This window comes from Anabrus simplex, chromosome 2 (assembly GCF_040414725.1).
Source record: "Anabrus simplex isolate iqAnaSimp1 chromosome 2, ASM4041472v1, whole genome shotgun sequence".
NCBI classification, from domain to species: domain Eukaryota; kingdom Metazoa; phylum Arthropoda; class Insecta; order Orthoptera; family Tettigoniidae; genus Anabrus; species Anabrus simplex.
In genome coordinates, this window is record NC_090266.1 from 1,127,232,839 (window position 1) to 1,127,250,927 (window position 18,089).

The window sequence follows — 18,089 nt, forward strand, 5'->3', positions numbered from 1 at the left end:
GAGCGAAAGCTGGGTGGACTCAGGATATCTTATTAATAAGTTAGAAGTAACAGACATGAAAGTAGCAAGAATGATTGCTGGTACAAACAGGTGGGAACAATGGCAGGAGGGTACTCGGAATGAAGAGATAAAGGGTAATTTAGGAATGAACTCGATGGATAAAGCTGTACGCATAAACCGGTTTCGGTGGAGGGGTCATGTGAGGCGAATGGAGGAGGATAGGTTACCTAGGAGACTAATGGACTCTGTTATGGAGGGTAAGAGAAGTAGAGGCAGACAAAGATGATGATTGTTAGACTCGGTTTCTAACGATTGAAAGATAAGAAATATAGAACTAAATGAGGCCACAACACTAGTTGCAAATTGAGGATTGTGGCGACGATTAGTAAATTCTCAGAGGCTTGCAGACTGAACGCTGAAAGGCATAACAGTCTATAATGATAATGAATGTATGTTATTATTATTATTATTATTATTATTATTATTATTATTATTATTAAATCATTAGAAGCTTCTTCTTCTTCTTCTTCTTCTTCTTCTTCTTCTTAATCTGTTTGGTCGGTTTTTCCTTCGGACTCAGCGAGGTGTCCCGCCTCTACCGCCTCAAGGGCAGTGTCCTGGAGCTTCAGACTCTGGGTCGGAGGATGAAACTGGTGAGGATGACCAGTACCTCGCCCAGCCGGCCTCACCTGCTATGCTGAATAGGGGCCTTGCGGGGGTATGGGAAGATTGGAATGGATAGACAAGGAAGAGGGACGGAAGCGGCCCTAGCCTTAAGTTAGGTACCATCCGGGCATTCGCCTGGAGGAGAAGTGGGAAACCACGGAAATCCACTTCCAGGATGGCTGAGGTGGGAATAGAACCCACCTCTACTCAGTTGACCTCTCGAGGCTGAGTGGACCCCGTTCCAGCCCTCGTACCACTTTTCAAATTTTGTGGCAGAGCCGGGAATCAAACCCGGACCTCCAGGGGTGGCAGCTAATCTCATTAACCACTACACCACATAGGCGGTATCATTAGAAGCAAGAAAGTTAACTAAAACTATGAGCTTAATAATATAGACACAACATAGGGATATTTTCATTGAGAATAGAAAAATCATTAAGTTGCATGTTTAAATTGATGTTTATATCTAAAAGAATATAAAGAAAAATAGGCTCTTTATTGTCATTCATTCGTGTATTCATCGTCCATGCAGTATGCATGTATGTAGGTACAGCTGCCTGCGTTTTTACTGAATAATGCCAAGAACCACCAAACGGATTTTAATGCGGTTTTCGTAGTTGTATAGGGCACTTATCAAGGGAGGTTTAGGTGTATGAAGCATTGATCTACAACATAAGAAAACGGGACATTGGGGATTTTGGTGAAGGAAATCCAAGAATGTCCGCCTCTGTGGTGTAGTGGTTAGCGTAATTAGCTGCCACCCTCGGAGGCCCGGGTTCGATTCCCGGCTCTGCCACGGCATTTTAAAAGTGTTAGGAGGGCTGGAACGGGGTCCACTCAGCCTCAGGAGGTCAGCTGAGTAGAAGTGAGTTCGATTCCCCCTCCCCCTCAGCCATCCTGCAAGTGTTTTTCCTTGGTTTCCCACTTCTCCTCCAGGCAAATGCCGGATGGTACCTATGTTAAGGCCACGGCTGCTTCCTTCCCTCTTCCTTGCCTGTCTCTTCCAACATCCCCATCCCTCCACAAGGCCCCTGTTCAGCATAGCAGGTGAGGCCGCCTGGGCGAGGTACTGGTCATTCTCTCCAGTTGTATCCCCTGCCCCAGAAACGGCAGCTCCAGGACACTGCCCTTGAGGCGGTAGAGGTGGGATCCCTCGCTGAGTCCGAGGGAAAAACCAACCCTGGAGGGTAAGCTGATTAAGAAAGGAAGAAAGAAAGAAAGTAAAAATCAACCCCCAACATTAGAAAACATTTTAATACTAATGAAAATATTAATCAATATAAAGCAACAATTTTGATAATGTAAATGTTCCTCCTTTGCAGTATATAATTTTCGTGAATTGTTTAGTAGTTATCATCGTTTCAGTGAAAAGACTGGAATGGTTTAAATGTCCGCCTCGTTGGCTGAATGGTCAGCGTACTGGCCTTCAGTTCAGAGGGTCCCGGGTTCGATTCCCGGCAGGGTCGTGTATTTTAATCGCTTCTCATTAATTATTCTGGCTCGGGGACTTGGACTACGTGTCCGTCCTAACACTCTCCTCATCATGTTCAAGACAACATACTACACTACCAACCACTACATCCCTCCATATAGGGTTGGCGTCAGGATGGGCATCCGGTAGTAAAACAGGGCCAAATCCTCATTTGCGACGCAGTTCACACCCGCGACCCTACAGGTGTGGGAATAAGCGGTTGGAGAAAATTAGAATGGTTTAAATGTAGTATTGGGATGAAATAGCGTGCTAAGAGGCAGGCGGCCGTAAGGGCCTTGGAAAAACTTCACACTGAGCTACGTCCTTTCATCAGGAGGAAAACAACTAACGTAATTTACAATTTCAAACTTTCCAGAGCCGGTCGCCTGTATAATATACACAATTTTTAGAATATACGGAGGTCGAGTCATAGGTCATGGCAACTATTTCTTTTCTCGCGAACAGGAGATAACACGGAAAATCTAAGGTATGCATTTGGAAACGCACGGTATATACTTGCGTATGATTCCACTAGATGGTGTATGTAAACAGCAGTTTGGGTCTAAACATGCCCCCAAATTCAGTGTGTGAGTGAGAGCGTCACAAAATGGAAGTCAACAAGCAGGAGCAACGATTGTGTATTAAAATAGCAGTTCTCCGCGGCAGAAATGCACGCCAATTACATGCAGAGCTGCGGGAAGCCTTAGTTGTGTGACTATGATCTAATCTCCAAAGTCAAGAAGCCATTACGTGGACAACGGTTTGCTAACAAAGTGGACATCGTAACAGCATTTCGGAAAGAGGTGTCACACGTTAGCGATACACATGCAGCTAATGGTATTCAGCGCCTGCACCACCGCTGGCAACGCACAGTGGAAACCCTGGGTGATTATTTTGAAGGTCTGTAACCAGTGGAGACCTGTCCTTTGTACGTAGTCTTATGTATTTGTTGTCTATACAATGTTTACCAATTGCCTGTGTTCTGTCACTTTCCTACGAGAATCTCCTGAAGTCAGAATTTGTCTTCAGGCTCTATGCATAAGTACATGCCCTGTATTCCAAATGCATATCGTAGATTTTCCGTGTTGTAACATTCGCGAGTAGAAAGATATAACTGCCATGACTTATGACTCGAGCCTCGTATTTAGCTCGGGCAGTATAAGATATTCTCAAAATCGGTCACTGGACCTTAAGGGTAGCAATACTCGGTATAGAAATATGTGATTTTTTGTTAATAAGAAAATATATACTTTGTTATATGAAACTAGTTATGTATCAGCTTGAAAGGCACGTCAATAATGTGCACGTTAGTTCAACAGAATGGAAAAACCAAGAGAGTAATAATGCTTTAAAGAAGGCAACCAACTGACGGATTGCGGTGAATGACCTATAAATACCGTGCCTAATATCGAAAAATGAACACATTCATTTCCACACCGAGAAATAAATAGAATTAAAGGAATGCTTTCAAGACTGAACACTGGAGTTATATGTCTTAATTATTCAGGTAAATTATTCAGGTACAGCATTTTGTAAATATAGTTCAGCTACAATGATCTGAGTAACTTACACGTAAACATCTATCTCGGACGGGTTTTCCCACATATTCCATTGAAGAGGCTTACACACTCTAGCGACATTTCATCCAGTAATTTAGGAAAACTGATTGTAACTTTGAATCCTGTGATACTTTTTATGTTATATTCGGAGACCAATCATATCAAATTACATCCTGTTGAATCATCCATGTTGTCTCTAGATATTCATAGAAGACGTGTGCATGTAATTCATAAAGGGTGAAGTAACTTCAGTCTTCCAGAAGACCTTTGTTTCATGTGATGTGAAACAGAGTAACAGCGATTCTTTCTGTTGATGTTGCCAAGTATTGGCTATACGTATTGATGTAGTATACGAACTGACTGTAATTCGTTAACGATTTAGTTGAACAGAATACTTGAAATTCCTTATTTCTCCGCACGTTTCATACAGTAGCTCATCAGTGATTTGCCAGTAGCAGTTAAAGTTTGAAGGATACTAAACTGAATACATTTTGAGTGATTGGTTTGAGTTTATTAATGTGGGTATGTGCGGTCACGTTCAAATCTTAACACTCTGTACTCATACGTTCGTATTCGGGGCACTATGACGCTTTTGAGGATAACAACGTTTAGAACATGGACATTCACTTCCATGATTATTTTAATTTAGAACCAACATTAAATTTAATTCAATAAAGTGCATCACATTGATATAATTTGTAATATGAAGGGCAGTGTGTATGAATGCAGCAGTACCGGGTGAGTCAACTGCACCTTTTTTCCGTGAACGTATGCAACCAGCGAGAAAATAAATGACAGTTAAAAGAGAACTGATTGCGTTGGATCCGACATATTTCGATGAAACTTGGATGAATAATCAATCAGTTTATCCTAAAATTCATGTACAACCATTTTACCGTAAAGCGAATGGCGTTGTTCTAATTCATTATTGAAAATAAGCGGGATGTCTCGGTGTGGAGATGGGCTTACAGTAATTTTTGGTTAACACTTACAACTCCAACGCTTACACAAAAACATCTTTTAACGATGAAACATTAAATGAAATGTTGAATGGCTTTTAGTGCTGGGAGATCCCAGGACGGATTCGGCTCGCCAGGTGCAGTTCATTTGATTTGACTCCCTTAGGCGACCTGCGCGTCGTGATGAGGATGAAATGATGATGAAGACAACACATACACGCAGCCCCCATGCCGGGGAAATTAACCAATGGTGGTTAAATTTCCCGACCCTTTCGAGAATCGAACCCGGCACCCCTGTGACCAAAGGCCAGCACGCTAACCATTTAGTCATGGAGCCGGACTTTTAACGATGAAGTTTAATAATAACAACTAATACGACAGTTATTAAAAATATCTAATACTTGATGTAATAGGAAAATATGGTGCCAGCCCCGTGGCGTATGGTAGCGTGCCTGTCTCTTACCCGGATAACCGGGGTTCAAATCCGGGCCAGGTAAAGAAATTTTGACTGGATCTGAGGATTGGTTTGAGATCCACGTGATTTCCACTGAGGTGCTATCCGATCTTGCAATGGCGGCCTTAGTCAAGAAAGGCAAGGATAATGGCCAAGTGGATTCGTCAAGCTGACCATACGTAATCTCATAATCTGCAGGCCGAAGGTCCTTCAGCGCCGATAGCACCAGGAGACGAGGGAAGTATAGTAACCTTTTTTTTGCTAGTTGCTTTACGTCGCACCGACACAGATAGGTCTTATGTCGACGATGAGACAGGAAAGGGCTAGGAGTGGGAAGGAAGCGGCCGTGGTCTTAATTAAGGTACAGCCCGAGCATTTGCCTGGTGTGAAAATGGGAAACCACGGAAAACCATCTTCAGGGCTGCCGATAGTGGGGTTCGAACCTACTATCTCCCGAATACTGGATACTGACCACACTTAAGCGACTGCAGCTATCGATCTCGGTCGTAAAAGAAAAACATTATTATTATTATTATTATTATTATTATTATTAATACTTCATTAAAATGACAGTCTTGTACAATAGTACATTTAGTCGGACTCCTTCGCTGAATGGTGATCGTTGAAGCCTTCCGTTCAGAGGGTCCCGTGTTCAGGGATTTTAATCGCGTCTGATTAATTGTTCTGGATCGGAGACTGGGTGTTTGTGTTTATCCCAACCCTTTCCTATTCATATTCAGCTAATACATTGCACTACCAATCACCACAGAAGCACGCAATAGTGTTACTCCCCTCTATATTGGGTTGGCGTCAGGAAGGGTATTTGGCCGTAAAACAGGGCCAAATCTACTTGTTCGACACAGTTCACACCCGCGACCCTACGAATGTGAGAAAAACGATGTACTTGCAACTTTGAAATATTTCTTATATATATATATATATATTTTTTTTTTTTGCTAGCACAACCAATAGAGGAATCACAATCCGCCACTGAATGTGGACAATGAAGAAGTTCAGATAAAGGAAAATGCAGAAAAACTCAAAGAGCTATAGCGAGGTCTATAAGGGTTTTACACACAAAGATTGGAAGGGTGCGGAAGTCATGCGACCGGTGAAAGTCAAAGAAAGTCAATGACTTCCTTGAGAGAACAGTTACCTTCAAACTACAGTGGACCGGCCATTTTACTTACAAGAAAGACGACAAAAGATTTTAAACTGTTATTGGAGTTGAGGCTAACAGTAAATAGAACAACAGAGACCAAGAAGAAGATCAGACCGATGGGATTAATATTAGGGGAGTTCAATGGCAGAGAACCGGCTAGAATTGTTCCACCTGGGAAGAACTTACTTAGAATTACTTCGACATACGAGCACATCATTTTGACAGAATAGGCTGCTGATGATCATGATCATGATGTCTTGAAGTATATATTTTTATTGAATATTAGATATGCACCCGTTCTTCGCACAAGAATTTGCAGTGGATTACATGTTTCCTTCAGGATATTGTGCGAAGTAACATGGCCTAACACAATCCTGAGTGAGTTGATTCCAAATACGAAGTTTATTTATAAGGTTTCAGGGATGGGTTTCATTTTAGTAGTGACTGATTTCTTTGTTATTTTTGTTATATGGAGCTAACTTTTGGAATACACGTTATTCATTTATTCGTATGGAAGGAAGTAACTCCCGAGAGTAAATGTCCGAGAGCAGGACGTGCAGATGAACAGAAAACAAACATTGTTATTATTGTTATGTTCTCGATATCAGGCCCCTCGCGCTCAGTCACAATGGGCAGACTGTGCGATAGGCCACTACTCCAATGATTCATCATCTACGCTGTCACAGGAATTGTATTAAAACATTGTTCTCTTTTGTGATTTCCGTGTCCGGTGTTTGCCAATAAATCCAATATCATACCTCATCAGCAATTCTCCATTTGTTTTTGAATTTTTCTACTCCAATACTTCCAGCATCAATCCTTCCATGTGCTTTACTACCTTAACCCTTTCAAACTCGTAGACTGTAATGCGTTTCAATGTACATTCTAAGCTGCCGACAATTCAGTTTTTGTGCAGTTAACTCTATACTGTCCATGATGTGAACATACTACAATTTAGTGTACGCTTTCAATACTTCGTAATACCGAGCTCGATAGCTGCAGTCGCTTAAGTGCGGCCGGTATCCAGTATTCGGGAGCCCTGAAGATTGTTTTCCGTGGTTTCCCATTTTCAGACCAGGCAAATGCTGGAAGGAATCGGCTGCGGCCTACAATTAGGAACTGTCTCAACATTTTTCTGGAAGTGAAAATGGGAAACCACAGAAGACAATTCTACGGACAGCCGACAGTGGGGTTCGAACCCGTTCGTCTCCCGAATGCAGAGCTTGGCCCCATAGCTGAAACGCTTTAACATGCACGGCCACTCCTCTTGGTTAATTTGTCATTAATTCAAGTGAATGAGTTATTTACGGTAGGTTATTCACATAGCGGTGTGTTTCCTTGGCTGAGTGATCAGCGTCGAGATCTTCGGTTCACATGGTCCAAAGTTCGATTTTGACCAAATCTGGTTGGTTATTACATTTCCGCTCTCAGATTTTATCTCATTTACACACAACGAATTACACTACCGAACGCTGAAGAAATAGTAAATAAATCCACCCACATAGAGTTGGCGTCAGGACGGGCATACGATCGTTAAATAGGGCCATGTTCATATGGGGAACAAAGTTCGCATCCGCGATCCCACAAGAGTTTGGAAAAAGTGGCAGAAGAAGGAGGTTCAACCAGCGGAATTTACATAACTTTACTTGGTTAGATATTTATGTTGCTCTGTGACACACGAACATATTTTTGCCCCATTTTAACTGAGTGCAGAAGTATAACTCTTAAATTAAGTAGCTATTCATTATTTCTTAATTTTCAGCTCTCAGACTTTATCTAAGGCTATAGAATATGACGTAAGTTAGAAACTGCCGTATCACTGTATAAAAGTAACACACACTCACTCATCACGATATCACAGGAACCAGCGATGTCATGAGAAAGGAATTCGGTGCAGGGGATCCTCTTGGGTTACACGGAACAACGCAGAAACCAGGAAAGGGTACAAATAAAGGGGTAAAGACATGAGAAGTGCGCAATATTTCAGCGCGATAGATCACGGTTTGCTGTAATGGATATTATTTCACGCCACTTGGTTACGTTAATATCTCTTGCTGTCGTTCTGGCAGGCAGATCATATTTTGAGATGGAGAAGCTGACAGGGTAGCAGTTACTCACTTCGTGCTAACGAGAGAAGGTGATGGAAATTGTCATTTCTCCAGACTTTCGTATTTAGCATGCAACGTTGCTAGGGATCTTCCAACGGGTGTTGGTTATATGGTCATGTGTTATAGTATGTATGCTTATAAATTTCCCGTATGCATTAGTTATGAATGGGATGTCTAAAAAGTTATATTCACCGGGCGATTTGGCCATGCGGTTAGGGGCGCGCAGCTGTGAGCTTGCATGAGGGAGATAGTGGATTCGAAATCCTCTGTCGGCAGCCCTGAAGACGGTTTTCCGTGGTTTCCCATTTTCACACCTTAATTAAGGCCACGGCCGCTTCCTTCACACTCCTAGGCTTTTCCTATCCCATCGTCGCCATAAGACCTATCTGTGTAGATGCTACGAAAAATAAAAAGGAAGGAAAAGCAAATTGATATACCCAGTGGTATTACAGCCTGTAAGTTAGTTACGCTAGAATATGAACAGATAACAACCGGATGGCCGCTCCCTTCATGTTCCTCAGCGCTTCCCGTCTAATGCACTGCTTTGCGTTAGTAAGCCTCGTTTTCGAACGCTCAGTAGTAGACTGATATTCTTTAAAGTTCTTATCAATATATATACGGATATATATAGGGTGTTAGGGGTATACCTGCAGATATTTCTTCTAGCAATAGAGAACGATGCGACGAACCACTATACAACAAACTTTTAGTAATCCTCGGAAGTTATTTTCGAGAGCAAAGAGATACGGTGTTTTTAGAATAGGTAGTGTGCCTTCGTCTTGCCAATGAATAGCTTCCCTTTGATAACAGGCGAGTCACGCGCCATCCGTGCCAAATTGGTTTCTGTTTATGTTTACGAGCAAATGTACTACCGTAACAGCTGAACGCTACCTATGCAATGCACGAGATGTTACGTAACATACTTGTCAAACTGGTTTTATGGTTAAGAGCAACTGAACTACGATAACAGCTGAAGGCGGCTACTACAGTTGTGTACGCCATGTTACGTTACATTCTCGCCAGATTTGTTTTGTTGTTGTTAGTATTTAGTTTCCGTCTTAGGGGCTTCAGACAACCCTGGTCATTGGTTTCGGACCCTGGAGATGTATCGAATTCTCAGCGTTAATACTGGATCATTTGCTGTTATGTCCTTTAGGGGATTGAGATGTCTGTGGTCATCAGCCCCGTGGTTAGTGAGTATGGAAATGGCCTGAAAAACCTGTATCGTTGCGGAACCTATACGAGCGTGTGATTTAATTATTGGTTGGGATAGGCGCGCCGGGACGTGAAATACAGTACGATCCCCGTTGTGCATTGCGTAAAGATAGAAGAAGGACGGCAGTTCCTTACGCCAACGAAATCAGTCATGGGATAGGATGTCCAAATGAGTAGCATCGGAATTTAATTATCGAAACACATCGAACGTTTAGTTTCAAAGGAATAGTGGACATGTTATACAACTAAATAAATTAAACGTACCTATATTTCGTGCCTCCTTCCGGGCTGAGTGGCACAGACGGTTGAGGTGCCGGCCTTTTGGCTCCAAATTCACAGGTTCGAACCTGGCCCAGTCAGGTGGTATTTGAAGGTGCTCAAATACTGTACGTCAGCCTCGTGTCGGTAGATTTGGTGGTACATAAAAGGAACTCGTTCGGGACTAAATTCGGTCAGCTCAGCGTCTCAGAAAACCGTAGAAGTAGTTAGTGGGACGTAAAGCACTTAACGTTATTATTATTATTATTATTACTATTATAATTATTATTACTATTATAATTATCAGATCATTAACCCCTCAGCGTGGCAGCCGTTTAAAGAGCTTCCTACCCCGCGGCCGGATGAGATTTCAACTACGCGCGACTGAAATACATTGATTCACTTAAAGCGTTACTACTAGTATAAGAGTAGTCAGATATTCACGAAATTTGGAATTCCTTATAGTAGAACTATGTACATGAAGATAATTACATAATTGTTTCACATTTCCTTAGTTATTTAGTTCCGTGTAATAGAGTTCGAAGCACTCTTCGAGCAGAGACCCAAGACACACTCCTGGCAGCAGTACACCGATGTCTTCTTTTCACCGTGTTTTGAACACGCGATACAACGTCTCTGAGGTTTGAATTTCTCACTCTTAGGTGCTAATTTCCTGATAAAACGTATTTGCTGCAACCTTGGAGCTGTATTATCTGATGCGCGCCGGCCTTGAATATTTCGTTTCCCGCCCGAGAAGCGTATTTTGTACTACGTAAACGAACCTTCCATCAGCTGAAACTGATAAGATAACTGCTCAATGTTTGTCCCTGTGAGTTGTCTAAATATTATTGGAAAATCTAGGAATCATAATTCACTGTTGAAAACTTCCTTTTGATCTGTATGCGTATCTATAGTCTTCTTCACGAAATTTCCAAGTACTGGTTCCTCCTCATCGTCACTCTCATCATTTACCACCGCATCGGCCACAGCCACATCATCTATTTCATTATCACTACTGTTAATACTGCCACTACTACCTCCGACTAAATTTTCATTTGAATTATACAATATTTCAAGCACGTTACTCTCAGCAGGAGCTAGCCATTGAGCGCGGTGCGTCACACAAACTGATGAAGCTGTAGCGGGACCGAAAGCGGCAGGACGAAACTGAATGAGGAGAATAACGTTTAAGACGAATCAAACCTACTCGATACATATTTCAGATTAAAAGGTCGATACATCGTCTTTCAAACGAGATATATACCATGCACAACTGCTTCTCGTGTCGTATGACAGAAAGCAGCACTAACTGATGCTTACATAGAGCACTCGTGGAGAGTTACGATAAGACTACAAGCTGAGAAATAAAGACAAATATAATAAATAAACCGCACTCTGAATACAAAATTAGAGCAAAGAACATCATACGAAGAGACAAACTTCTCAGATCATCATTTCTTTATTTTATTCTGTGGGAAAGAATGAAGCAAACGGACTATTAAAAAAGCAGGGATTGGTGCGCAGACATAATTGAAAAATAATTAGCCTTGCAAAAGCAACTACACTTTAACGATTTTCAATTCTTACTTAGAACACTGATAAACCCGAAAATGTCTTCTTGGAAACAAAACAATTTGCATATCCATAACACGAAAACTCTTCGCGCTATAGCCGTAAATGCGAAACCATGTATGGGTCTATACCACGTATAGAGGTCAACGGCTACGGAAGAAAAGGGGGTCTATACCACGTATAGAGGTCGGCGCTGAGGGGTTAAAAGGTGAAATACGTGGAAGGAAATAGTAAAATGCGTGTGGTTTAAGAGGAAGGAAGATGAAATGTACGTCACGTGAGGCAACATCGGTCTCAGTAGTTAACTACAGATTACTATGCGTAAGACCAGAAGAAGGTCAAGCTCGTGGGGATGTGAGTCAGCTGTAATCTCGTATTGTGTATAAACATCAAACATACACATCAACAAACCTAAGAAACACAAACAAGTTTACACGTTAGAGACATGTAGCCATTAACCTGAACGCGAGGTCGACGGTCGCTTTCATGAGTACAGATGAGTTATCAAATTATACACAACTCACAGATGTTGAACGTATTTGAGAAGATTCCGCCACAACTACAGTACATCCTACATTTTACTGTGAAGGTGCTAATAACGAATCGCAGCAGATTACGCTACTACGTGTTAAGATGATGTCGGTAGAATACAGTATACCTGTTCAGACATAAGGCTGCAGTAGAGGAAGAGGAAGAAGAAGGTTACGAGAGCCACATAGTCAAGCAGGACAGAGACGAACAAGGCGCACATTAGTGACACAGACATATGGGTGGCGTGGTCATAGGAACTACAGTCGCATTGGGAACACTCTGTTGTAGAAATGAATGAACTAACAAACAGTAGGGGCACCGTAATTCCAGGTGGACGGTAACAAGACTCTCTTGAATAGAAAAGCACGGATTTACGAACGTATACGAAAACGCCTGTGTCCAAAGAAATGTACCTATGTTGAACATTACAGTACAACAGTTTAGAAAACAAAAACATACAGGTTGCCTTACACTAAAAGAAATATTAAACTTTCTTTTGTAAATTAAAAAAAAAACTCTAGGGAATCTTCTTATGTTAAATGTTAACCTATAGTTCCTATTTCAGTAGTGATGAATATAAAACAATCATTTTATTGAATTTTTTATGCGTGATAATGATGATGATGATTGCTGTTTTAAGGTCATCGGCCCTTAAAGCGCTAAGTGTCTTCTGTTTTAATTCGTAGTGAATAAGAAACAAAATATATATTGCTCGAACACACGTAAAGAACCCAAAACACTTGAAGGGTAGGATTGAGGAGCTGCCAAACTGCGTTCAAGGTCAATGTCTGGCGTTTTACCAAGCACGTCTTCGGTGTGTTGTGTTCAGCTTTCGCCACACCGGTACATCAATTCCTCTGCTCGGATTTATGAGAAAATTGAACTATCGAGATTCAAAATACTATATCGATTATGTACTGTACTCCCAAACCATTACGTTGCAGAAATGGCCTAACATCTGACAAACCACAGTAAAACTCGTAGCAATTGTTCAAAGGGAGCACCCTGGACGGAGCGGTATTAGAGCTTAGAGTAATTTGGTCGTGTGGTTAGGGGTGTGCAGCTGTGAGTTACATTCTGGTGATAGTGGGTTCGAACTCCACTGTCGGCAGCCGGAAATATGTTTTTCCGTAGTTTCCCATTTTCACATCAGGGAAATTCTGGGACTGTATCTTTATTAACCATATCCCTGTCGCTAGGAACAGCAGACAACCGAACCGGCACCTGGCAGGTCTAGTGCTTTTGTCGAACTGTTTAAGTGGAATATTCTCCCACAGTGCGATTTCAGTATCATGGATTTTTGGGAGCCCAAATCGCCGTATGTAGAAACACACCTTATTGACGTGTACGTAAATAAAGTTTCTTACGCCAATGAAAGAATGCATGGGATAGGATTTTCAAGTGAGTATTATCGGAATTGATTTGTCAAAGCACATCGAACGTTTTGCTTCATACCAATAAGGGAGATGTTATGAAAATAAATAAATTAAACGTACCTTCCTTCCGTGCTTCCAAACGAAAAAAAAACATGTTTAATGGTAAATTGAAGCATTCTAGCTTACTGCTGCTTTTGCAGTGCCTAATAAACGTATCAAAATAAACGTTGCCAGGCTGAGTGGCTCAGACGGTTCAAGCAATGGTTTCATGAACTTGGCAGGTTCGATCCTGGCTCAGTCCGCTGGTATTTGAAGGTGCTCAAATACGACCGCTTCTGATCGTTAGTTTTTCAGGTACGTTAAAGAATACATGTGGGAAAAATTCCGACACCGCGCGTCTCCATTGGCACGTAAGGATTTATTATTATTATTATTATTATTATTATTATTATTATTATTATTATTATTATTATTATTATTATTATTATTATTATTATTACTGGGCGAGTTGGCCGTGCGATTAGGAGCGCGCGGCTGTCAGCTTGCATCCGTCTAAAAGCCACTAGCAATATTATTATAATAACTTTGTTAGTCTATTATTACTATTATGAAAATAAGCGTTAATCATCCCACTCAATCTCGTAGCGAGTAATCTGTCAGAAAACACTAAAGAAAATAGTGAACTCTTAACAAGTCCGAATTATTATTAATAATTATAATTGCAGACATGTCTCCGAAATGTCTTCTTCTCGTCAAATTTAGCCAGTATCGCGTCATTCGTGATTCTGCCTAACCACCTCACCTTCAGCATTATTTTGTAAAACCACATTTCAAACGCTTCTATCCTCTTCCTTTCTGAGCTAGTTATCGTCCATGTTTCACTTCAATAAAATGCCACGCTCCAGACGAAACATGTTCCTAATTCCTATATATCACTGTTCGAAGTGAACAAATGTCTCTTTTTTCTACGTAATCTACATAAATTCCAGGTGCCTTGTTTTTATTTTAGGTCTCTCAAGGCTCAGTCGAATTCTGACCTCAGAGTTGGGTCTCCCATTTCATCAGCATCAACGCACTCTTCTTGTTCCAGAACCATATTATCTATACCTTTACCTTAACACAACTGTTGGATATGTTCTTGCCATCGTTCTGCCTTCTCATTTTTGCCTTGAAGTGGTTTTCCATCTGAAGAGTAATACAGTAGGGGTAATGTAATGTAATTTCTTATTAGTATTGGTTTAAGCCGTCTTAAAAATTCATAATGGAAGCAGGTTGTGAACAACACTCGGTTTTGAACTTCCATCAGAGCCAGTGTGACATTTATAATTATATGTACTTCTTGTTCCATGCTTTCCATCTCCATGGAAACATGGTGTGTTTTGTATTTTTATCGCTCCACTTACCTTCCGTCACTCATATATCATTTTATAGTGTACATACAACAAACCAACATACATGCATTGGTTTGCTGTAGCTGTTTAATATTTATTCCAGTACCATCTCTTGTTTGGAAGGAACACAGGAGGTTGGAAGGCACACATAAAAGTTTATGCATTGCCGTCAGAAGTATTCTTTGCGTTGTAGTGTGTTCACTTAAATCGATATCAAGAGAGTAATGTAAAATGGAAGTGAGAAAGGTTCGACGATGTTTTTAGAAAGCGTGTACGTCCAGTCTTAGTCAATAAATCCCCGCCAGCTTTTTAATGATAAAGTTAACCTCTTGTAATTATTAAGGCCTACCTACTGGTACTTACTCAGTGATTTTTTTGGAAACAGAAATAATGAAATGACTGATATAATTTGCTGTAGAAATGGTTACAATCTGTTACCTGCAATTGGACTAGATGGGTTTTAATTTAGGGAAAATAACGGAGAAAATTGTTTGCCCGACTCGTTGGCTGAAAGGTCAGCGTACAGGATTTTCTCCGGGTACTCCGGTTTTCCCTGTCATGCTTCATTCCATCAACACTCTCCAATATCATTTCATCTGGCATTCATTAATCATTGCCCTAGAGGAGTACGACAGGCTTCGGCAGCCGGCACAATTCATATCCTCGCCGCTAGATGGGGGCTTCATTCATTCCATTCGTGACCCGGTCGAATGACTGGAAACAGGCTGTGGATTTTCATTTCATCTTATTTATTAATGTAGAGACATTTTCAACTACGGATGCGGAGGAAGTTTGAGAGTCCTAAATCTGGCCTTTTCTCTTGAATACGGGTGGAACTAGGAATTCGACACCTAATATACCGTACTGTGTGTTTGCAGAAATGGATAAAGACAGTTTTGAGGATGTAAAGAAATGTACGGTATTGACAAGACGACAATAAAGGCTCGTTCGTAGCACCTGGCAGCTTAGACACCTAGCTGGAAGTGGGTGAATAAAGAAGGACGTTATTGACGGCTCCAAGAATTAACATCGTAACTTTCCCCCTGTTCAAACATCGTAACTCGATTTACAATTTCATTTGTGCTATCATTCTCCTAGGAGACAAGGTTAAGATCTATTATTTATCCTAACTTTTGGGGCGCAAGAGATACAATATTTATACAGGTGAGAGATCATGAAGTAGTGGCTTTGGTGATGACCCTAGCTCATTTTGGCTATTCTTGGACTTACGATGTCGTGACTGATGGGTCCGAAGTCCAATTAGCACGATCGACACATATTCAAACTCTGTTTTCCTTTTCAGGGTCACTGGTTGTTGCTCCGTCCCAGCTGCCACGACATATAAACGTAAAGTTTTGATTATGATGATGATGATGCTTGTTGTTTTAAGGGGCCTGACATCGAAGATCATCGGGCCCCGTAAAATTTTGATAATCGACGTAAACATTGACGTTATCGAGTGTGCAAGAAAAAACTATAAATAAAGTATTAGCGTGCTAGGAGGTAAATTTTGTGTAAGAAACAAATACTACAATTTAATACTCGTAGCATGCAAATGGTCACGACAAATGAAAATATATATTAATATTGGGGAATGAAGACATTGAAGTAATAATAATAATTCACCTGCCAGTGGGTAGATCTTGACGTATCCCACTCTGATGAGTTTAGTGTCAGGCCTAAGACGAAACGCTGGTTTATAGAGCAAACGTGTGAAAAGCTTGAAATATTGCGTAACTTATTTCAGACGTAGTAAAAACTCCCATACATTCAAAGTTTTAAAGCATTTACGTTGTATTTAGAATTAAAGCAATCAGTATCATTTGAAGTGTGAAGGTATGCAAGTTATAATGCATGTTATTAATGTGCAGTTGCACTGGGCTACCTCCCTTCCAAAAAAAGGACACTTCCCAGATTCGGACAAATTGTTACGTCACTTCCATGTTCGTAAATTGCAAATTTTACTGTACACGGACGCAGAACAGTCAATGAACTTCACATCTGCGTCGAAAGCAACGTAGGTACTATTCTAGTCCCAAGCTTCGTGTTGATTCGTCTCTAGTATCTGCGTTCGACTATTCCCGTCATATCTTTTCCAAATCTCATCATTCCGCTCCTAGTCCTGTCAGTTAGACGAAGTGTAAACAGACTTCTTGCATACGGGAGATATTGGGTTCGAACCCCACTGTCAGCATCCCTGAAGATGGTTTTCCGTGGTTTCCCATTTTCACACCAGGCAAATGCTGGGGCTGTACCTTAATTAAGGCACGGCCGCTTCCTTCCCCTTCCTAGGACTTTCATATCCCATCGTCGCCATAAGACATATCTGTGTCGGTGCGACGTAAAGCAAATAGCAAAAAAAAAAAAAAAAAAAAAAAAAAAAAAAAAAAAAAAAAAAAAAAAAAAACATTCTTTATACTTGTCTTAGGTTGCGCGACTTTCAAATCAGATGTCAGCACCGCATCTCTTTTAATGTCTTCCGGCGAATGGAAACATTAATTTCCGGCTATATAGATTTCTAGGAATGTTTCTCATCACAAAGGTTTTACTTTGCCATTTGTGTTTTCTTTTCCTTTCGTAAAGTGGAGAACATATACTGGCATACAACCATGACGCAGAGATTAGAATTATTTTTTCATCACATTTACTAATGGGATTGACACTCGTCGTTTGTAGTGGTTTGCCCTGATTGTAGTTCAGTTTCTTATGCACTACCTGATATTCCTCTCAGAGATGCCTTTTGGAATTGTCTGTTCCATTAGGCTGCTATAAAAATATTATCTGAGAGCTCGGAATAATAATAATAATAATAATAATAATAATAATAATAATAATAATAATAATAATAATAATAATAATAATAATAATAATAATAATAATAATAATAATAATAATAATAGAGTTTAATTTTTTTTTGTTGATCCTGAAAGGTGCTGGGATTTAACACACTAAAGAGATTCCATTATGCGAGAGTAAATATTCACTTGTTGGTCTCTCAAAGCACTTACACGATTTCATCATGAAGGTTCACAACCCTATATGTTTTGTTTCAGTTAGACTTCCGATGCAAAAGCGTTGTAAAGACATGTATGTTGAAATTTTAATTAATTAAAAATTAACGATGAAAACAATTTTTAATGGCCTTCAATTTACCTCACAGAGATCGTTCAGCCGGCTTTAAATAGAATAATTAAAATGTGAAATTTCTTAATTGAAAACTCTCATCGGGCGATGACCTTCGATGTTAGGCCCCTTAAAACAACAAGCAACAACAACAACAACATAACTCCCATTAATACTTTTGCACACAGTACAAGGTCTTTAAGTACTAGAGACTGCCATAAAAGAGGGCGAGGCGCAGCCATTT